Here is a 14933-nt window from a genome sequence, read left to right as displayed (position 1 = left end):
TGTGAGGCAGTATAGGGCTAGGAAGTGGGAACAAAAAAAAACTGGGGAAAAATGTTTTGAATATAACAGGCCCAATTCTCCCATCATGACATGCTAATTCTTTGGCGCGTCAGGATGGGAGACACACGTCAGCCATTTTGCAGGATTCGCGCAGGCGTTCCCGATGCACGCCTGTCTCCTGCTGCCAAAGAGCATGCTGGGAACCAGCAGAAAGACCAGGTAAGTCATTTTCATCTATCGTTAATGTAATTTAAATGCGATTATTGGGCCCAGTACTGAATTCCCTTGGCCCGATTGCATCTCCCACCCTGCCAGGAGTATTTCACTCAGGCAGGGTTTAGAGTAGCTCTCCACTTTTGAGGAGCTCGTGGGAGACCCCACTTGAGTATGGAGGACAGGGGCAATTGGGGGCCCCTCCCAGGGCTTGGGCAGCAGGGGGTAGTGCCCCCTTGGCTTGAGCAGCCTGGCAGTGTCAGCCTGTGCCCCAAGAGGCAAAGTGCCATGCCCAAGGGGCATCTTGGCAATGCCCACCAGGAATTGGGCAGCACCAAGGGGGCAGGGCCTAGGGATGATCTGTGGAGGTGAGGGGGGGGTTCTGCTGCCACTCTGCATGGGGACCGGTCAGGGCTAGAGGGACACCAGCGATCGGAATGGGCTGGGGGCAGGGGTGGGTTGTCTGTTGGGGTAGTCTGCCTCCATTGGGGATGGAGGGGGGGGGATCTACCGGGTTGGGGGAATCGTCACTGCTGGGCGGGGAGGGGTTTGGTGCTGGAGACTGGGGCACTCCAGGATGGGGGGGGGGGGGGGGGGGGGGGGGGCGGGGGGGTAGGGGTGGTGGGTTGGGGCTGGCCCAGGAGTACTCATGAGGCCGCGATCCGGGGTCCCAGACTGGCCAGCGATCGAGCCACTGCGCATGCACAGACTTCTGGAACTGTCAGACTCCGGTGAGAATAGGCCTCCCCAAGTGTTTAATGAGATTCATGATTGTGGCCTCTGCAGTGCACAGAGTGAGGGGGACTGGAGTGTGAACTCCCACTGAAAAAACAATCGCGAACTACACCACTTTTCCCGCCAATTCAGCATTTTGAATTTTTTTGGTAGAGTCGCCCCCAAGGTGTCTGGAGTAAATACTGTGCTATCATCAGGGCACACTGAAATAGGTATCTTGACAGTTACAACAGCATCTAACACTTAACTTTGCAATGGCCTCAGATCGTATGAAGGAAGTGGAATTAAGAGGCTGGGAATCAGAAACAAAAGTCTTTTGGAAAAAGCAAACTGTTGGAAGACGCAAATCTCAAGAGAGAAGCCTTCCAATTTATAGGTAAAAATGTTGCAGAATGTTCCTCTCCTCTGCAATCAATCATTCACTGAAAAGATCATCAATAGGAGTCATCTACAAGGAATCCTTGGGAAAACGTTGCCAGAAGCATACAGAATCACCTTTCAAGGTCTTGAGATTTTCCTGAAAATAGCCATGGGCCTTCAGCCATTAAGGAATTCTAAATTAGGAAATGTTTAAGCCCACCCGAGAAAGCCAACCCTTTCGAACTAAAGGGAAAAACACATATGGTGCTGTTCTGTGGCAGAAGCCCATTACCACTTAGACCATGTCACTGAGTATCCTCTGGAATCAGTCAATGGAAAGACCATTATCTACTCAAGGCAACACTTCACTGAAGGCTCTGAGTGACAGCTTCAAACAGCTGCTCAGCAAGCAGTGGAAACTTTGAACAATTTGTACTTGACAAAACAATTTGTACTCGACAACCAAATCCTACCTCTCTGCCTAGGTCGGCTGTTGCCACAGAACAAATCGCTCAAAGCACTGACTCAGAATCAATGTTTCCAGTCTCCTTAAATGGCACATGCAAAGAGAGATGTATAAAAATCATACCGGAGTGAACACTCCTCGGAGTGAGCCTTCCATGGAATGAACGTTCTCCGGAGCAAACCTTCTAAGGCACCCAGTGACAAAAGTCAATACTGAGGTTTCATCTGCAGTAAGTTTTCATAACAAAAGCAAATTTAAATTCAGCCTTCACAGTTCTTCTCCTGCCTGCATATGTGGAACCTCAAAGTCAATGAAAGAGGGTGGAAGAGAGAATGTCTGGGGTGAGTGGGTCCTTAATTATACTGGCTGCTTTCCCAAGGCAGTAGGAAGTGTAGATAGAATCAAAGAATGTGAGGCTGGTTTGCAGGATGGATTAGACTACATTCATGACCTTTTGTAGTTTCTTGACATCTTGGGCAGAGCAGGAGCCATATCAAACTGTGATACAACCAGAAAAATTGCCTTCTATGGTGCATCTGTAAAAGTTGGAGAGAGTCGTAGCTGACATGCCAAATTTGAGGTGTGCTCACTGCTGTAATGTAGGAAATGCATCAACCAAATTGTGTCCAGCAAAGCCCCACAAACAGCAACGTGTTAATGACCAGATCATCTGTTTTAGTGATGCTGCTTAAGGATAAATATTGGTCAGGATCTTGGGAGAACCCTCTTAATATGTTTGAATAATATTATGGGAGCTTCAATGGGGCCTGAGAAGGCAGTGAGGATCCTTGGTTTATCATCACATCCAATGGACATCATATCAGTACAGTGTGGCATTCCTTCCATTCTCCACTTTTTATTATATCACATGTGAATTTGTAGTCTCAATAAGCCCAAAGTGCTCTTGGGACAAGAGGTCCAGGTTCCTGAACCAGCAGCAGCGAAGGAATGGCAACGTATTTCCATGTCACAATCTTGTGCGACTTGGAGTGGAACTTGCAGATGGGGGTGTTCCCATGGTTCTGCTGCCCTTGTTCTTTGGCTGGTACAGATCATGCATTTGGAATGTGCTGTTGAAGGAGCCTTTACAAGTTTCAGCAGTGTCTCTTCTGGATAGTACAGACGGCTGACACTGTGTGCTGGTGGTGGAGGGGGTGCTTTGCTACTGAATTTCTTGAGTGCTGTGGAGTTGCATTCAGTCATGAAAATGGACAATATTCCATTACACTTCTGGCTTTTAAATAGTGAACAAGTTTACTAATAGGGATCAGGAAGTGAGTTAAGGGATACAGAATTCCCAGTCCTCCATCTGCTGTTGTTGCAATTGTACTGATGTGACTGATCCAATTCAGCTTATGGTCAATTGTAACATCCAAACATGCTGTGGATTCAGCAGTGGTAATGCCATTGAATGAAGCTTAGATTCTCTCTTGTTGGAGATGGTCATTGTCTGGCATCTGTGTGGCAGAAATGTTACTTGCTACGTTTCAGCCCAAGTCTGAATGCTGTCCAGGTCTACTGATAAGGAGGCGCAGACTGCTTCAATATCTGAGGATTTATACGTGTACTGTGTTCAGTCCCAAACATCATTGACGGCACAATGACATGGTGGTTAGCACTGTTGCTTCACAACGCCAGGGACCCTGGTTTGATTCCTGGCCCGGTTCACTTCTACGTGGAGTCTGCATGTTCTCCCCCTTGTCTGTGTGGGATTCCTCCGGGTGCTCTGGTTTCCTCCCACAGTCCGAAAGACGTCCTGGTTAGGTACATTGGCCGTGCTAAATTCACCCTCAGTGTACCCGAATAAGTGCCGGAGTGCGACAACTAGGGGATTTTCACAGTAACTTAATTGCAGTGTTAATGTAAGCCTACTTGTGACACTAATAAATAACCTTAAAAACAGTGAACGTTCGCACTTTTGGCCTAATGATGAAGGAAGATCATTGATGAAGCAGTTGAAGACAGTTAGTTAGGAACTCCTGCAGCAGTGTTTTGGGGCTGTGATGATTGGCCTCCAATATTCATAACCATCTTTCTTTATTCTAGGTAGGGCTCCCCACCTGTGGAGAACTTCCTCTCATCCTGATTGCTCTGGACTTCAATTTTAGTAGGCTTCTTCAAAGCCACACAAATGCCAGGGTGAAGTGTCAGCCTGGATTATATGCTCAAAACTCTGAAATGGGCCTTAAATCCATAACCTTCTAACACAAAAGTGAGAGAACTAGCACGGAGCCAAGGCTAGCACAGCTTAGTGGCTCTTACCACTCTATTATTGGAATGGACAGAAACAATTTCACATTCAGAACTCCACAAACAGAAGAATCACAATCACAACTGTTTTTCTATTAATGATGATGGTCTGTCTCTTGATGGGAACTTGGAGGCAATAGTATTCCTATGTGCCTGCTGCCCTTGTCCTTTGAGGTGGCAAAAGTTGCAGATTTAGGAGGTCCTATTCAAAGACACTTGGCAAGTCGCTGTAGGTAATGCGGGTATGTTATGTGGTGGTGAAGGGGTTGAATGATTGGGCTAGTGCCATTCAGGCAGACTGTCCCCGATTATGTTTTGGATAATACTACAGCTGCACCTGCCAGGCAATGGATAATATTTTGTCACATTCTTGACCTGTGTCTCATCTTAATAATTGTTTCGGAAAGTCAGAAAGTGAACTTCATTTGTTGAATGACAAAGAGCATTTGATGAAGGATGTACTATGTACACAGACCGCAGTCAATAAAATAGGAAATGACACTTACTCCATGATCATCCTCAACACCGGTGCCCCGCAAGGCTGTGTAGTCAACTCCTTACTATATTACTTATACACCCATGACCGTGTGGCCAATTTCCACGCCAGCTCCATTTTCAAGTTTGCTGATGACACCAGTGTAATGGGTTGGATCTCAGAAATGACGAGATGGACTACAGGAAAAAGATAGAAAATCTGCTGAACTGATGCAACAACAATAATCTCTCCCTCAATGTCAGTAAAACAAAGGAGGTAGTCATCGACTTCAGGAAACATGGTGGAGGACATGCCCCTGTCTGCATCAATGAGGACGAAGTGCATATGGTCGAATGCTTCAAGTTTCTAGGTGTTTAGATCACCAATCTGTCCTGGTCCCTCTATGCTGGCGCTATAGTTAAGAAAGTCCACCAATACCTCTGCTTTCTCAGGAAGCTAAGGAAGTTCAACATGTCAGCTATGACTCTCAGCAACTTCTACGGATGCACATAGAAAGCATCTTTTCTGGATGCATCACAGCTTGGAATGGCTCCTGCTTTGTCCAAGACCGCAAGAAACTACAAAGGGCTATGAAAGTAACCCAATCCATCACGCAAACCAGCCTCCCAACCATTGACTCTGTCTACACTTCCCACTCTGCAAAGCAGCCAGTATAATTAAGGATACCATGCACCCGAATATTCTCTCTTCCACTTCTTCCTTCGAGAAAAAGATACAAAAATCTGAGGTCACGTGCCAACCAACTCAAGAACAGCTTCTTCCCTGCTGCCATCAGATGTCTGAATGGGCCTATCTTTCTCTACACTCTACCTGTAACTGCAACACTATATTCTGCACACTCTTCTTTCCCTACATAATCTCTGAACAGTATGTTTTGTCGGCATAGTGCACAAGAAACAATACTTTCCACTGTATAGCAACAATAAACCAAATCAAATCAAAGATATGAACAAGTTGATATGCACTGTGGTCTTCTCACTCCAATTTATAATTTTCAATTCAATTAAAAATACTCCATCAAATTTTCTGTCTGCCCCCTCGACTGCCTTGTTTATCAACAGTAGCCATGTCTTCTGGTAATGATAAGTGTGAGGATAGACACCCATATCTCAAATGTAATTCGAGCCAGGACAAATATCACACTAATGAATTGACACCCTGAAGCTCCTCTAGACCACATTCACTAATATCAAATGCAGACATGAATAAGTTCTTTGAAATTATGTTGTTTAATCTGTGCATCTATTATTAGTTGTTCTAACAAAAAGTGCAAGTTCTGCCACTATTCTTAAAAACATGATATGGCATGCACATTACTGGAAGCAATTAAGTGTCTCTTTTTCCAATTAAAAGCCACTTGCAAAGTTAACCCAGGAAGTAAATTAAAAATGCTTTCATGACACATGCATGGAAGAGAAGCCAAAATAAAGCAATTCAATTATTTAGCCTTCCAATAAATGCCAACATTCGATTTACCTACCTAATCACTTGTTCCTACGTATTAATCTTGCGTGATTCATATACCAGTACCATTGAGTTCTGCAATCTCTATTTAACTGCCCTTCCATTCTTCCTGTCAAATTGGACAAGTTCACATTTTCCCACATAAGACTCCACCTGTCAATTTTTTTTGCCTACTCACTTAACCTACCCATATCCCCTTGCAGACCCTTTACTTCATCTTGACAACTTGCTTTCCTACTGATCTTGGTGGCATCAACAAATTTAGCTACGATACATTTGGTCCCTTCATCTAAGTCACTGATGTAGATTGTAAATAGTTGCGGTGTCAGCCAGGGCCCTGTGGCACTCCACTAGTTACAGCTCATCAACCTGATAAAGACACATTTATTGCTACTCTCTAGTTCCCGTTAGCTAAGCAAGCCTTTATCCATGCTAGTATGTTATCTACTAAGCCATGGCATCATAAACAGATTGGGCAGATACAATAAAACTTTGATAACAGAAGTGTGCAGCTTTCACCACTGTACAAGGATGTTTCTCCTCCAACTTAAAAAAAATCAGAAATCTAAGACATCAGTGGCTTTTAAATATTTCAACAATACTTCATGGAACCATAGAAACATAGAAAATAGGAGTAGGGGAGGCCATTCGATCCTTTGAGCCTGCTCCACCATTCATCACGATCATGGCTAATCATCCAACTCAATAGCCTAATCCTGCTTTCTCCCCAAAACTTTTGATCCTATTTGCCCCAAGTACTATCTCTAGCCGCCTCCTAAATACATTCAATGTTTTAACATCAACTACTTCCTGTGTTAATTAATTCCACAGCCTCATCATTCTTTGGGTGAAGAACTGTCTACTCATCTCTGTCCTAAATGGCCGAATCCTCAGACTGTTCCCCACCATTGGGAGCATCCTTCCTACATCTACCCTGTCTGGTCCTGGAAGAATTTTAAGTCTCTATGAGATGCCCCCTCATTTGTCTGAATTCCAACAAAAACAATCCTAACCTAGTCAATCTCTCCTCATACATCAGTCCTGCCATTCCTGGAATCAGCCTGGTAAACCTTCACTGCATTTCCAAGTGTAGGAACATCCTTCCTCAGAAAAGGAGACCAAAACTGCACACAATACTCTAGGTGTGGCCTCACTGAGGCCCTGTATAATTGCAACACATCCCAGTAATGCAGCAAGTTAGAACTATAGAACTTTCTTGGAGGGCCGAAGGGCCTGTCTCCTGTGCTGTATTGCTCTTATGAAAATCAAATACAAATGTACAATATTACCTGCAAAGCTCAAACAAGAAAAGCAATCAGATTATTGACAGGAAGTAATATTTATCATCCATCCCACTGAAACTTAATTTTACTAGAAGGTACATTAACAATTATTTCATGAAACAAATTTGTCACAACTGGTAAACAACTGGTCTTGCTCCTCCAAAAACATTCTGAAATAAATGAGAGGGTCTCAATAAATACATGGTGCCCCCTTGCCCATTCCTAGCCTGGAACAAATGCACTTCAGGACACATTTCAATCCAGTGCATCCTCCAAGAGCAAAGCAGTTTTTCTGAATCCTGGCTAATATTCATCCTTGGACCAACCATTAATGAAAACAGATTAACTGGTCATCATCGGCCTAGAATCGTGCTGTGCACAAACTGGCTTCTGTAATTCCTTATTTTCTTTATTCACTCATGGGACATGGGCGATGTGGGCTGGCCAGCATTTATTACCCATCCCTAGTTGCCCTCAAGGAGGTGGTGGTGAGCTGCCTTCTTGAAACGCTACAGTATATTACAGCAATGACTATAATTCAGCAGTACTTCATTAATTGTGAAGAGCGTTGAGATGCCATGAAGCTGTGAAAGGTGCTACATAAATGCAGGTTCTTTTGTTCCAACACAAGTTACAGAATAAGTTCACAGGGAAGGTGATCGCAGTTGCTGTAAGAGTAGATCTGGGAGACAATCAAACCGTTTTCTATAATGAAAAAGAACAAGGCTCAAGGGGTCAAATGGCCTACTCCTGTTCCATTTCCTAAGTCTCCCACATAAACCTACTTTCATATAACACCTCTAATGACCTTGGGATGTGTCAAACTACTTTATAGCTAATGAAGAACTTTACACTGCAATTACTGTGCATTGACAGGAGAAAACTGGAGTGAATTTGCCCCCAGCAATATTCCACAAATAGCAATGCAATAAGACGGCAAGCTATTTTATTCCTATTGAAAAAAATGTTGAAGGAGTAACGATAGGCCAGGATACAAGAATGTCCCTGCCCTCCTTCAATAATACTAAGGGTGGTTTATTTCCAATGCTTACATTACAACAGAGACCAACACTGCTAAAGCACTTTGTTGGCTACAAAACATTTTGGGACACTGAGGCACTATATACATACTATGCATTATAAAGGCTGATCATCAAATTTTCTGATCCACTCTTCCCCCCCATATCCCTTGATCCCTTTAGCCTCAATTAGCCTCTAATTCCTTCTTGAAATCAGATAACGTTTTGGCCTTAACTACTATATGTGGTAGTGAATTCCACAAATTCACCACTCTCTGGGTGAAGAAATTGCTCCTCATCTCAGTTCTAAAAGGTTTACTCCTCATCCTCAAATTATGACCTCCAGTTCTGGACTCCCCCACCATCAGGAACATACTTTCTGAATCCACCCTGCCTAATCCTGTTAGAATTTTATACGTTCCTATGAGATACCCTCTCACTTTTCTAAACTCCAGTCAATATAATCCTAACCGTCTTAGTCCTGCCATCCCAGGAATCCCTCTATAGCAAGAGCATCCTTCCTCAGATAAGGACACCAAAACTGCACACAATACTTCAGGTGTGGCCTCACCTATGCCCTATACAATTGCAGTAAAAATCCATATCCCTATACGCAAATCCTCTTGCTATGAAGACCAGCATACCATTTGTCTTCTTTACTGCCTACTGTACCTACATGCTTACTTTTAGTGACTGATATATGAAGACAAGGTCTCATTTCAGTATTCACCTCGCTCAATTTACATCCATTCAAATAATAACCTGCCTTACTATTTTTGTTACCAAAGTGGATAACCTCACACTTATCCAGATTATATTACACCTGCTGTGCTTACGCCCATTCACAAAAGCTATCTAAATTACACTAAGCAACTCTCCATCTTCCTCACAGCTCACTCTTCCATCAAACTTTATATCATCTACAAATTTGGAAGTAATACATTTAGTTCGCTCGTTCACATCATTATATACAATATAAACAGTTGGGGTCCTAGCACAAATCCCTGTGCTACCCACTGGTCACTATGGTACCCTACTAGTCACTGCCTGTCTATTGAAAAAAGACCCATTTATTCCAACTTTTTACTTTCTGTCTGCTAACCAGCTTTCTATCATCTCAAGACATCATGTGCAATCATGTGCACTTTAACTTTAAATAGTAACGTGCTACGTGAGACCTTGTCGAAAGCTTTCTGAAAGTCTAAATAAACCACATCCTCTGGTTTTCCCTGATCAACTCTACCAGTTACATCCTCAAAGGATTACAGTAGATTTGTCAAGTATGATTTCCCCTTTGTAAATCACGCTGACTTACTCTGATTATACTACTGCTTTCCAAATGCTGTGCTATGAAATCCTTGATAATTGACTCAAGCAACTTCTCCAGTACCGACGTTAGACTCACTGGTCTATAGTCCCTTGTTTTCAACCACCTACCTTTTTAAATAGCAGGCTTACATTAGCTACTTTCTAATCTGTAGGAACCAGTCCAGAGTCCAAGGAATTTTGGAAAATGACGACTGATAGATCTACTATTTCCAGGGCCTGTTTTTTTTTAAGTACTCTGGGATGAAGATTATCTTCAATCCCATTAATTTCCCTAAAATCATTTCTTTACTAATACTGGTTTCCTTCAGCTCTTTAGTAAAACTTGTGTTCCTGAAAATTTTAGGTACATTATTAATGTCTTCCTTTGTGAAAACAGAAACAGAGTATAAATTTTGCTCTTCTTTCTTTGTTCCCTGTTATGAATTCCCCCATTTCTAACTGTAAAGGTCCTACATTCATTTTTGTCAATTTCTTTCTCTTTATATCTCCACAGAAACTTTTACAGTCAGTTTTTATGTTCCCTGCTATCTTACTTTCATGCTCTATTTTCCCCTTCTTAATCAATCCCTTGGTTTGCTTTTGCTGAATTTTAAACTGCTCCCAAGTACTCAGGTATATTGCTTTTTGTTGCCAACTTGTTTGCTGCTTCTTTGAATCTAATACTTTTTCTAATTTCTCTTGTAAACCCTGGTTTGGCCACAATTTCCTTTCCACTCTTGCACCAAATAGGGATAAACAACTTTTGCAGTTCACCTATTCATTCCTTGGATGCCTGCCATTGCCCTTCCTTTCAATAATGTTTTCCAGTTCTTAATAGCCAATTCATGCCTCATACCATCTTAGTTACCTTTACTGAGATTTAGGATTCCAGTCTCCGAATCAACCACCTCACTATCCACCTTGATGAAGAATTCTATCATGTTATGGTCACTCATCCCCAACGGTTCTCTCACAATTAGACTGCCAACTAATTTTTTCTCATTGCACAATACCCAGTCCTGTTCCCTCAACGTATTTGTCCAGAAAACCATCTAATGTACGCTCCAGAAATTCCACCGCTACTGTATTGTGACAAATTTGACTCTTCCAACCTACATGCAGATTAAAGTCCCTCATAACCAAAGATGTTCCTTTATCATATGCATCTCTGATTTCCTGTCTAGTGCTATTTCCAACATACCACTACAGTTTGGTAATCTGTACATCACCCCCACAAATGTTTTTTGCCCCTGGTGTTTAACTCAACTCATACTTATTCCATATTGTCTGTGCTAATATCTTTCCTCATTATTGTATCAATATCTTCTTTAAATCAACAATGCAACTTCATCACCTTTTCCTTTCTGCCTGTCCTTCCTAAACACTGAATAGTCCTCAACGTTTAGTTCCCATCCTTGGTCACGGCAGAGCCATGTCTCCATAACCCCAACTATATCTTACCCCTTCACATCTATCTGTGTAATTAATTCATCTACTTTATTTCAAATGTGCAGAACATTTGGGTACAAAACCTTAAGCCTAGACCATTTGTGCTACAAGAACTGACAGGGAGAACCTCAATTTCCTATTTTATCTGAAAGGTGAGACTGTTTGAGCATATCCTATATAATGTGCTGTAAATTCGAAAAATGGCAAATCAAAATTATTCAATTATGCTTGGGAATATTGACTTGAACAGGTGCCAGAGTGTGGCACCTGAATTTCACAGTAACTTCATCGCAGTGTTAATGTAAGCCTCACTAGTGACTAATAAATAACTTTAATTTTAAAAACTTTAAGTTGTCAATGTTGTGAATTATCTCAATTGCCTTTCTATATAACCCACTTTTCACTTCAATGACCACAATATTCCTAACAGCCCACAAAAGCCTTACAATATTGAACAAATAGGTCAAATAACAAGGTTGATCTGAAATCTGTGGATAGATTTGCAAATGTGCCAACAAATCCTTAATCGTCTACTTAGGGTAACTATACAGGACAATTTTTTGAAAATGCTCAGCTGAATTCTCGTAATTGATGAGAAATAAATGATGGTAGCATTTAACATTTTCCATTCTCTAAAATATATGGATATTTCACTGAATGAGTGAAACAGAAGCTTAATGGATTATGGGCAGAATTTTACGAGAATGATCCTAAGTGTCCACTCACATGAAAAAGGGACAGTTCTGGATCTGTTTTTTGGGCACATTTTCATATCCACTCTTACAGACTTATGTACTGGACCATTTCTAGCTGCTGCAGGCAATGGGCTGGGCTTAATTCACCAGCCAGCCTACAGAGGGAGCTATTGCACATGCGTAGGCCTCTGTGTCTGCGCATGCACAATAGCAACTGTAGAGGGATCTATGCTGAATTCCAACAGCAGGGGTTTGATTGGTAGCAGAGCTGTCACACCCTTGCTGTTGCAGGTAGCCTCACAAACTGACCCCCCGCCTCCACAATTGCAGGCGCCCGTGGCCAATCGTGGGCCACACACTGCCTGAATTGCAGCTCCCATCGCCCAGACCGATCGTGCCCTAACCCCCCACCCCGATTGGATGACATTGCAGAGTGGCAGCAGGCTCCCCCTCCCTCTGAGATTGGGCCACCCTTCAGGCCCTCCATCTATATAAGCCCTACCCCCATAGGACCCACCCAGCTTCACCAGCCAGCCTAACATGACCGTTCCTCGTTAATGGGGAGAAGGTGCTTTCCTCAACGGAGAGAACCTCTCCCTATGAGGTCATGAAGGCAAGTGGGGCCAGACGATGCAGCACTGGGCTCACTAATTACATCAAAGTCACATTACAATAAATTTCAAAAATTTACTCAGCCTCTCACCCATTTCTGGCAACAAGCTGACCTCGCCGGAAATCCGACTCTTGTGAGATCGTGAGAGCTGGGAAATTGGGTGTGATCCTGATTTCTTGGCTCTCGCATGATGTTATTAACTCACTCCCATCGATGGGCAGGGCGAGCTGGTAAAATCCCGGCCTATTTTTGAAAATGATTCCAACTGAAAACAGGATGGGATAAACTCAAACTGCATCACAATTATAGTTTAAAAAGTCATATTTAATTCTATTATAAACCATTTTTTCCACAAATAGTACATCTTTAATGGGGAAAAAAAACCTCAACAACTCCAAAGCCTCAGGTACAACAGTGGATTTAGACAAATGCAAGAGAGGTGGTTAGAGAAATGGAAATTCTGAACAGTAACATCCATTGTATGCAGCAGCTTTTTAAAAGCTCGTATAATGATTATTTCCCTAATGCATCAGGTCATTTCCATCCCAACTTTCCATTACGTCACTGGAACAATAATACAACCCATATTGTAGACAGGCGATTTTGCCACATTGATTTCCTTCATGGTGCAGTTAAGATAAGTCTGAGCATCAATGAAATAAAACACACCGATTTGTTTTTAAAGTAATTAAATGTCTGCAAACAAAGCCACAGTGATTTAAGGTCATTCAGAGAAGGAGAGAAAGAATATCTTTGAACATAAAACCCACACAGAAAAAAACAGCCTCCTCACACTCACTGCCATAAATGTCAATTGATCAGATGCCAATGTTGTTATTGGAAACTCAGATTAATTCTGACAAAAACAGAATACTCGTGGGGCCACTGTTACACAGGATTTAAATAACAGACGGGTTTATGCAGCTTCTATGTAAAAAGTTTACTCTATGAACTGTACAGAGCCTTCTCACTGCCTACTAAGTCCCTACAACCTGGTGCAAATACAATTTAATCCATGTAATATTGAAACGTGTAACAGATTTTTTTTTCGCCTGGTCCCACCCCCGCATGCTTTTGTAGGCGTTGGCTCCAGCCACGAGCCAGCAAGTGAATGGGAAGGACACCTAGTGGCCAAATAAGTACATAGGTAGATGAGCAAAGTGATAATTTACTGGGATATATATTGAGTTTAACACTGGGTGCAACTCAAAACTTGAGCGCAACTGGAAAATTGAATTATAAGTCTGAATCATTAGTCACGCTAAATAAATCACTACTCCCCAGGTCTTACACAACTTATCTGCAGGAACTTGCAATAATAATTTCCATCCACACTCCAAAGGTTTTGAAACAAATTTCCCTTCAAGACACTGATTTTTTTTTGTCATCCTTAAACTTACAAAGCCAAGAATGGACCGGGCAAACACAATTCAATTCCTTGCTTGCTGTAAAAGCCAAATTCAAATTCCAATTGATCCACTTTATGGTTCCCACATTGAAGACAAACAAAATCCAAGCTGCTAAGATAAGGAATTGCACCCCATCTTGGTCATGAGCTGACGTTGATGTTAGTCAAAAGGCCGAGAAGTGATTTGAGAGATTCTGAACCTGCTGTGCGTCAGTATTGTTCAGCATCGCTGTTGGGATTATAAAGTTACACATAAATACAAGAAGAGTTTGACGTTTATTTCATAGGCTGGACTAAATGGGCTCCCCACACTTCAACAAATATTTTGAGGCCCAATTCACTCTACTGGCTTTTTCAGGAGATGGCCCTTTCCTTGCTTTTTAGTAGGAGGCGGATTTCTGTCTGCCTCCAGGAGGAAGTCCTGCCCTATTGGTCGGCAACTCTCTGGCACACCAGGATCGATGGTCGCTGCTGGTATTGCAGGAGACCAAAGAGGGAGAAAAACCAGGGATGCCCCCGAACCCAGGTAAGTCTGAGACCTCACTGGGGCAGAGTTGGCAGGCCCCAGTTGGGGTGGTAGGGTTGGGTCATGACATTTTGGACATGACAGGGGGAGAGGTTGAAGGGAGAAAGGGAAGAACATGTCTGAATGCGTGCTTGGCCAGGAAGGAATCATCATTGCACACCCCTCTCCTCCATCTCCCCCCTCCCACTTGGCTAACAGGCTACATGTTGGGCACAGGCTAAAAATCGGAAGTATAGTGGGTTGAGACCCTTAATTGGGCATTAATTGCCCACTTGCAACTATCAATTGAGCTAGGGATGGGTAGCCCACCCAACTGCCTGTAAAATAGTGGCATAGGTGGGAGTGGGAAGGCACCTTAATGTATGGGTCTATTCACCTATTTTCCCACCCATGGGTGGTCCATAAATTCCAGCTGCATGAGGTTTTACATGACAACATAAAAGGAATCATTTTACACAGAAGCACATTCATTAAATACCATCAAATTCTTCCTTGATCATTTTACTCATTAGATCCCGATCAGAATCCTCTCCAAAGTTGCAACTGTAAGGGCTGGTGCAGCAGGAAGGAGAGGACTTAATCTAGAGAAGCTTTGACTCAGTTTTAGGAAAAGTACTCCCTTACTCCCCAAAACTGTCAAGCAAACAG

The 14933-nt window shown here is 42.6% G+C and overlaps 1 protein-coding gene and 1 long non-coding RNA gene across 2 annotated transcripts in view; one reads left to right on the top strand and one right to left on the bottom strand.

Moving 5' to 3' along the window:
- Nucleotides 1-14933, bottom strand: part of LOC145353178 (calcipressin-1-like) — a 75679-nt gene that overhangs the window by 28869 nt on the left and 31877 nt on the right. The window lies entirely within an intron of this gene.
- LOC145353179 (uncharacterized) overlaps nt 1-14933 on the top strand; it is a 67528-nt gene that overhangs the window by 41696 nt on the left and 10899 nt on the right. The window contains exon 2 of the long non-coding RNA XR_013888655.1: nt 14144-14285. This is a non-coding gene — a long non-coding RNA (uncharacterized LOC145353179). The remainder of the gene's footprint in view (nt 1-14143; nt 14286-14933) is intronic.

This window comes from Carcharhinus amblyrhynchos, chromosome 15, assembly GCF_965287045.1.
Source record: "Carcharhinus amblyrhynchos chromosome 15, sCarAmb.v2.hapA, whole genome shotgun sequence".
Lineage (NCBI taxonomy): Eukaryota > Metazoa > Chordata > Chondrichthyes > Carcharhiniformes > Carcharhinidae > Carcharhinus > Carcharhinus amblyrhynchos.
The sequence above is the reverse complement of the archived record's forward strand: the minus strand, read 5'-3'. Positions and strand labels throughout refer to the sequence as shown.